The sequence below is a fragment of the Pinus tabuliformis genome, chromosome 9, assembly GCF_031772625.1.
Source record: "Pinus tabuliformis cultivar Carrire ecotype Pingquan chromosome 9, CPIR1, whole genome shotgun sequence".
NCBI classification, from domain to species: Eukaryota; Viridiplantae; Streptophyta; class Pinopsida; order Pinales; family Pinaceae; genus Pinus; species Pinus tabuliformis.
In genome coordinates this window covers 76,754,571-76,763,795 of record NC_142307.1, presented here as the reverse complement: position 1 = coordinate 76,763,795, position 9,225 = coordinate 76,754,571, and positions in this window count along the sequence as shown.

Below are 9,225 nucleotides of genomic sequence, written 5' to 3'. Positions count from 1 at the left end.
GGATGGGAGATGGTTCCTCTTCTCATGGGAGAAGGTCTTATCTCTTGAGATAGTTCCATCCTTATAGGAAAAAGTAGCCCAAACTAACATCCTCAACTCCATCTGGCTCAACCATTTACCAGACTTCCATTACGAAGCTTCTAGAGCTGGAAGCTTCAACTCCTTATTTAAAAAGAAAATCCAAGAGAGGATCGGTGCGACTAAAACAAAGCTTAGTCACTTCGATAGGCACTATGGATAGTGTTAATCCCTACATATCGATGTGAGGAGGACAAGGGTCATTAGTTTTGGTCTTGTAAACTAGGAAAAATAGAAGATTTTGGGAAAATAGTGCAAAAGGGAATTGTTCTGCTCATGAAGAAGGACACAATGGGAGTTTCTTCATGAAGGGAAATCATATAGGGTTCATTGTAGAGGTCCTCCAGGATCAAGGAACGGGGAGTACAGGGACAGTGATAAAATGTTGTGTAACAAGCCCCCAGGAGTGTTGAAGACTACAAAGCCTCCATTTTCTCAATTGATACAAAGAACACATGCGAAATCAATCAAATTGATTTACACAAGAAAATAGGGGAGTTGATCTTTTCGAAAATCACCAGTTCAGCAATGACTATTTCCAAATAACAATCATTCTTGAACAACATACATTCTTAGTTGAATATTGATAATATGTCCTCATTCGCTAAAGGTAACGGAATCAAATCTCTAGAAGATTTGATAATAAAGCTAGGACATGACCCTAGTAATATAAAGGTAGAAGAAGAGCTTATAAAGATAAAAGAGGTAGATATTCAAGAATTAAGAAAGAAATTGAAGCTACCATCCATAGAACATCCTCAATATAAAGAAGTTTCTAGCATATAAATAGAAATCTAAAATTTATTTACAATAGTTGTTGAGCATAATGCACAGATACATAAAATGGAGCAGAATATGGAAACACTGTTAACAAAAAAATAATAGTGAGAAGTAGCAGGGACATCTACATCAAGCACAAGTACAGTAGTAGAGACTTCAACAAAGGCAACATCTTCATATTCTACATAATAGCTTGCTAAATATTTGGAAGAATTATCTTCAGTTAAGGTCGAGAAAGAGAAGTTATCAACAACATCTATTGAAATGGACGAGAATAAAATTAAAGTTGATAATGCCTATTTAACAGAAGTGCAGAAGAACTTCAAGCTCATTCAACAAATTCAGAAGTATGAAGACCAGTATTTTTTCATTCAGATATTGGTAAAGGAAAAAAATATCATTTGGCATAATATAAATGCTAATATAACATATATGTGGCCATTAATTCAAATCACTTTTGAGCAGGAGGAAATCATGCAAAGAGTTAAGTCAACAATACAAAATACTAAAGTAGATTTGGAGCACAAACTAGAAGAGGCACAAAATATTATTAAGTTGTTAAACTCCAAGACCAAGGATGAATTAGAGGACCTAAACATTCCAGACAAGATAGCAATAGTAATGGAGGTTAAAAGAGTTTTAATGAAAAGGAATTTGATGATATAGCTAGAGAACAAATGTAAGGAGCTCGAGTTGCAAGTCAAAATATTAAACAAAAAGTTCACACTACTACAGAAAAATGGTCTACCTATTTTGAGGAATTCTAATGACAAATTGATTCCATTAGAAAATTACGAGGAACAACTGTGTAACATAGTTGTTGGTGCTTCAAACTTTGTAAAGGCCAAAGGAGTTATTAGTGGAGAAGAATTTATAGAGATCCTACAGTTTGATTTAAATATTCATCACCTTTTAGAAACATGGTAATATTTTCTATCCCAAATGAAGAAAGGTGAGACCAATTGCTAGAGTTGATCGAGTAAGTACAACAGAAGCCCTAAAATTGTTGTAGCATAGAAACAACATTTGTAGCAAAATAGCCACATTGAGCACCAGATTCCTTCAAATCCTAAAAAATGCAGCGAATTTTACCAGAGTTTCCTAATTTTCTTCTTCTATATCTAAAATATATGTCTTTAATAGATATTATTTTGTAAATCTATTTTATTTTGAAGTCTGATCTAAGATGTAAAAAAGTTTCTATAAATACTTAGTAAATTTAAGGACTTAGAGAGGGTTGGAACTCGTGTGAAGAAAGGAGACATATTTTGATGTAATTTGAACTAAAGTGATCATTTTGCAATAATATATAGAATTGTTTTTACAGGATTCCTGTGTCAAGCAATTGGTGATGTACTTTCTCATGTGAAATTGTTATTTTCTCAATTTTCCATATGTTTTCAATCTCTATTGTTTCAAGAAGATAAAGGATTGAATTTTCTTAAGTGTACTTTGCTCTGGCTTGTCAACAATATCTATGTTTTCATTCTAATATTAAGTATAGAATTCATCCCAGCATGCTCTATATTTAAATGAACTTAAGTCATATTCATCCTATACACTCCACAAATACTTTACAAGATCCAAAAGTTTTCCTATCCTCCCTGTTATAGTTTCTCTGTTAATTTTGTGTTTGATCATCCAAAGACTCATTACTCCATGCCCAATTGTCTTTCCCTACAATTTTGAACCACATATTTGAAAAACCAACCTCAGCACTCAATAACTAGCCTAATATCTTAAAACATAAATCTAAATAAAAAAGAGAGATCCCTCTCTAAAGCTAGAAGGGCTAGATTCCATCTTTTCAAGTGGTTTTGTGGTTACCTCTAGGTTTCTCTCCACAGCGTTGGGAAATTACGGAGTGAAAATAGGTGCCAAGCTCAATATTATGTGATGATGTCCCCAAATTGCATGATGGTTTCTGGATGAGAGAGAACTATAGCCTCCATGGCATCTGGGTACAATGTCTTGGAACCAGTTTCAAGTTCATTCTGAAGTGTGAGAAACAATGTTCTGATTTTGATAGGACCATTGATGTAATTCTACATGTTCTGTTTGTTCAACTCCAAATATTCCTTGGCGGAAATCTATCTAATTTTCTCCAAGTACTCTTCGATATATTGCTGGACTTGGTTCCTGGGTTTGGCTTTGGTGAGTGAACCGATTGATGGGATCTTGTGTGTTTTAACCAATACATCCAAACTACTAAACAACCATACATATGAGGCCTGAATGCTACTAATAAATGAGGTGATTTTTTTGTTGTTCTAAATCAACATCTGAACTCTCGCTTTCTCGAGCTTTTCCTGTTGCTTCATTTTCTTCATTAAGTCAATCGGTGCCCCTTTGTATTGCATTGTCCACTCTTGCACATAAGTAATGGAAACTTGTATGTTCTTGAGAGTTTTAACAAAATATTTTCTCTACTATTTTAGACCATGCAAATGGAAAACTACCTTATGTATGGTTAGAAACCACTCATAGAGCTTCCACGTGGTTTATCCAAGTGTTGATACTTTAGCAAGTATCGTTGCACTCCTCTCCTCCAAGTGAACATATGTAGAAACAACATTTTCTGCTACTGCGTGGAGTTTTTCTACCTCTTGTCTAGTAGTCTGCAAGTTCTATGTCAATTTCTCATTCTCGACCATCAAATACTGAATGTTTGATCTTGTTGCTCATGAAAAGGCCAAGTTGGCTTCAAAAATGGAATTTGGATGCTTCCTAGTGTCTGCTAGTGTCACCCTTTCTCCATGCTTGTACAATCCTCTTTTGGAACTCATCAAATGACAAATTATACACATCCATTACCGAATCATCATCAAGCAGAACAACATCCATTTCCTCGTTCAGGGTTGGATTTGTTGTTGGAGGTGGAGACTGAATGGTGACTTTTGGTGTGCTCAACATCAGATCAACATCTTCATTCTACGGCTCTTGTTCCATCTCCATTAATGTTACTTCAATCAAGTGCTCGATCTCTTCAATCAAGTGCTTAATCTGTTAAGCAAGCTCCTAGTACTGTATCTGTTCACCTTCCTCCTTAGCTACTGGTTGGTTCTATTCCTTCTCTTCAACTTGTATCAGTCTTGTTTCTTCTTTCATTACACCTTGCCTTTCTTCTCCCTCCAATTTCTACTTTTATTCTTCTTCCCTCCTCCTCAACTCTTATTCTTCCTTCAGTTTCTACTCTATCTCCTGCAACTTCATTATTTCTTCCTACAACCTTTTCTTTTCCCTCTTCCTCTGTTATGCTCTCTGTATCCTTTTCTTCCCCTTTTCTTCTACTACTAAAGTTTCTTTCATGATAATAGGATCTAATTTCATCTTGCAGCTTTTTTCTCCCTTTATACTCTTGGAAATATTTCTATTTCCCTTATCTTGCATAGGATTTTTGCCTTCTACTATTGTTTCTTCTGAAATTTCTATTGTTTACAAAGTATCATGTGAAATCCCTGCTAAAATAACTGACTCACTGAGTCTGGAGACATTGTATAAGTTCCTCCATGGATCCTCCTTTGGCCATTGAAATTCCCTGCTAATCCACTAAAAGTAAATTCTCACACAGTGGTCTCTACAAATACCACAGGGATCATACGGATTAAAGTGCCATGTACCGAATGAAAACTTAACTATCTCCTTTCCCTCAGTATCCACAAATTTAAAGTTCATTATCTCATATAATCCAATTTGTTAAGGAAGAGTGGGAAATGGTGCTTTCTTATTCCTCTGCAAAGTTGTTGACAATACTATGGCGGGATGATACGACACTCTGTACATGACAAACTTTTCAGTGGCATATCTGGGTAAAACATGTAGAGGATTCTCTCTACCAAACACTCTAAGGAAAGTGCCACATGGTGAGGCATACCAATATACAAGGTTTCCTGTCGCCTCCATTGCTCATCATGACATGAAAAGGTGGATTTTCTTCAAAGATAAGCTTGTAAAGCAGGATGATGATGTGGTCAATTGGTTGTTCCATTACCCCTCGACGACTGGAATCAGAAAGCAACTTGAAATAGATATTCACGACATATTCTCATGGTGTCCATGTCCAATTTGGTGAGCCCTGGTGTTATAAACATTTTTGGGCATTGCAACCCCAATCAAACATGTCCATAAACCAAGGACTCCTAAGTCCCTAAAAGTGTTGTTCCATCCCCTAAAAGAGAAAGGTCAGCTGATTACATCATCTCCCAGAATTTCTCCATGAAAAACTACTCCGAACTGGTCAAAACTAGACCATCTCACCTGCTCCATGGTCAAAGTGCGATGCATCCCACCTAATGCACACGGGAGGTGCAATGCATACTAAAAAGCCCTTCTATGGGGTGCGATGGGCGAGAGTGGACAAATGGCAGAGTCAATTTGCGAGGTGGAGGATCATGGAATGTTCCAGAAACTTCTCCTGTGACACTTACCTCTTTACATTCGCCCAGGGATGAGTAAGAGATCATCAATCTCCAAGTGGAATCAAGAACTATCAGAAAGAGGACACTAATCAAATCTCAGAAGCTGACTCACCTCCCTGCAATCATCTATATATGGATCCCTCATCCCAGAGATCCAAGGGCTGGAATTTTGTATCTTGTAAGGAAGTGCTGCTGGTTTCTTGGTGTAACATCATAGTGTTGGGTGATCTAAGCTTTTCATGAGTTGAAGAAGGGCTTTCTTGCTGAGAGGATGACGTTGGATCAGAACAATTGGTTGTAATCCTCTTTGCTATTATTGATATTAATAAAGTTATTCAAGTTTTCCTCCACGTTCTTGTATGATTGATGATATATGCATTTGTGTGGTCAATATATATCTAGTCCTATATTGTTTATGAGAGTAGATCTCTGTTCTTGGATAGTGTTATGCTGCTTTGATTCCACAGGTGCTCTTTGAAGCTGGGTAGATGAGGAAGTGAGTGGCAAAGATCTATCGGAAGGGAGAGGAATCAAGCAAGGAACCAAGCACAAGACGGAGGTTGGTCTCTTTAGTTCCCCTTTTATCTACTTCTCATAAAGGAAAACGAAAGTAGTTTTAGTTTGTTTGTTTCTAAGATAGTTACCAGTCTTAGTGGGACTAGCAGCTCTGCATAGACACTAGATTTCCCGATAACGCCTGGTATTGAACCAAGAGTTTGCAACTCTGAGAGGCTCCGTAACTTTATTTATCAACCCGAGGTGACAATGTTATATACACAATAGATGGAATTCTACTCATGCCACCCTCAACTAGGTCATTTGATCATTAGGGCTCCAAGACCATTCTTCTATTGAATTAGGGGGAATTCGCTACTGAAAGTGAAATTCAAAAGCTAGCCCTCGTGTAGAAAAAGTAAATGCTTTTCAAATCTAACTTGTAAATTCTATAAACTTGTAAATGCTACTGAATCAATTCATGAAAGAATACAAGAGTTATGCTACCTGCATAAAGGAAACTACAGTAATTGAAATCGACCATATAGCTATCAAATTCACTTGAAAACAGAAAATTATTCTACAAACTCACAACTCAACATTCCATGCATCATCTCTCTAATTCACACTTGCATATGAAGTAATGTCCACTTTTCCAAATCTATGATGAAGATTCTAATGTCATTTTCTCTTGCAATGAAGGAAAATGAATGGGGGAATGGCCTAGGTGGTACCTCTGATCATGGATTCCAAAATGAGGGGTCAACCTACTCCTCAACTAAGCCATACTAGCATTTTTATAGCTCCAAATCTCACCCTTGATATTTGTGATGTTGCATTTATGGCCTAGGGAAACCCCTCCTTCCAGACTTGGTCCAAATACTTAAAAAATATTTTTTACTTCCCTGTACGCGACATTGCCCTGAGCTAAACGCGTGCGTATGCGGGTCAGTGTATACTCAACCCACGTATATGTCTTAAAACGCTTAAAAAAATTAAATCTCCTTAAGTTTGGGCAAAAATCATGGGTTTTATCTATTGATTACTTATTAATGCTCGTGGCCCAACTGTTCCCAACGAATTCCCAACTAAAAAACTACTTTGGGAGAAGTATAAAAAGGCTTCAATGGGAAGGCTTTAAGGAGGAGAGAAGAGAGAGAATTACTCTGCTGAGATTATCCCTGATCAAGTCTGAAGATACCTGTGCTTCCAGCACTTCCCCCACTACAGGAAACCCTTGTTTCCTTGAGTTATGATGTCATTTCACTAGTTGAGATATCTTTGTGTGAGTCATAGAAGGATTCTTTTGAAGACTTGGGATTGGACAGACACGAAGGACGGTTCCGATTGGAGCCAATAAGAGGAAGATTCAGGTGATATCATTCCTTGCTTTGTTTTAGTTATCTGCAATAAAGAAACATTTGTCTTGTTCCTAAAATCAATCTTCTTTATGCATATGATGTTATTGTTATGGTTTACATACGAATAATTGTTTCAATGTATAATTAACCATTTTTCAATAAGTTATGCAGTTGATTTCTATATGATACTTTGTCTATATATGGCTATGCTTCTTTGAATTGGTTGTTTTGCAGGTTCAAGGATCGAGAAGAACTCCAAGAGGGTTTGGACCCTGGCTAGATCTACCCAAATGAAGAACCCCCAGGTGCACCTCTCTTCACATAGTTTGCTTATTTAAGTATCATGGCTGTGTGTAATGCTTGTTTTTTACTATAGATAACCCCTGCTCTGCTAGGGTGTTGACCCAAAACCCTAGGGGACTTTGTCCCTCAACAGAATTAGTGAGTCCACTGGGGACAATAGTATTGTTGTTCCTAGTTTGGGTTAATTTAAGCTAATCAAGGCTCAGCCATTGATCTTCTTGTTGTAACTGATTTGTCTGTTCCTATAGGAACTTAGGCTTTAAGTCTGAGAAATTTATTTAGACCTATTTTTTTGCTTTTTCTTGTGAACTATTATATACGCAGTTTTGTCAGTTTACAGTAACATATGTACGCAAGTTTCCCCATATGAACCTACGTATACGCAGGTTTCTTTGGGCTGAATTACCTATACATGCAACTGTGTATTGACATAGTCGCGTATACCCTAATTTTCCAAGATTTTGTCAAGTCTTTCTGTTTCAGAAGATTTGTTTGCCGGTCTGAGTATTTCCTGAGCAGTCAATTTTTATTGTCAGTCTTTGGTTTTGCAACAAGTTTCCGGTTTCGAATTCTCTCTTGTTGTGGAAAGTTTTGATCTTGTTTTTGTTTTGTTACAAGTGTCATTATTTGTGTTTGAGCAAACGAGATTTCTTTCTGAGAATCTTGGCTGTTCTGGCCTTCTACAACAGAAAGATTGGTTTCAATCTTTGTGACAAACTTTATCTTTGTGATCTTCTTGCTTTGTGTCAAAACTGCATCTTGTGGCCATTTGTTTTTCTTGCTTTTTGAAAGTTGTTGAGTGACGATTTTGAAAGTTGTCTTTCTTGGTCTTTTGATCATTGTCACAAAGCTCTTTTTGTTGCTTTTTGGTCGTTAAGAGCATCTTGAAACACCTATTTTGTTGAGTTTTCGCCCATTTTGAGTTGATAACTTGCAAAGTGTTTTTGTTGCCTATTTTTCGGTCTCAAAGTTTTCAATAGTATTTGGAGCGCTTTTGAAAAATTGTTTTTTGCTTTTGTGAAAAAAGAAAACTTCTTAAAAACTTGGTTTTAGCTTTCTTTTGCCTTGTTTTGATTTGGTTTCTTTTTGTGAGTGAAAGTGCATTTTGTTTGTCTTGAGATTTGCTTTTCGTGTTTGGACAAAAATGAGCATTAGGAACTTATATTCTATCTAAACATCTAAAGTGGCTAATCAGAAGAGATAAACAATTTACTTTCATTCTTTGCTTTAGAGTAATCTTAAGTTTTTTGCATCAACATATAATCATTGCATTAGGATAGTTTGTACATCTTTTAGGGCATTGTTGTGGTAAAAACACAACCCCCCATTTTCATTTGTTCACTTCAAATAATGGGGACCCTTTCTATAAAAATTTTGGCTAAACACCTTTTAAGATTTTTATTTAATTGATTATCTTATGTGTTGGTTAATTTTTCATTAACTTTGAATTTTTGTTTTTATAAGCTTCCCATTGATGCTTGTTTCGCTTCATTTGGTCAACTGGTTCGTAAACGGCACTCCTTTGAAATCTAATCATTTATGTCGCCTGGGTTAAAAATGCATAAAATGTACAATATTCCATTTTTTGTAAATAAATTAGTTCAATAATGCATTTATTTTAAATATTAACCCCTAGTTAGTTATTACTAACATTTTTCATTTTTTTACTTATACAGCCAAATCATGAAGCAACCAGATTTTAGTAATTCACTCCAATATTTCAAATAAATTATTAATCTCGAAAAATCAAAATGAAAAAATGCCTATAATTATTTTTTTTAGTGACTGTA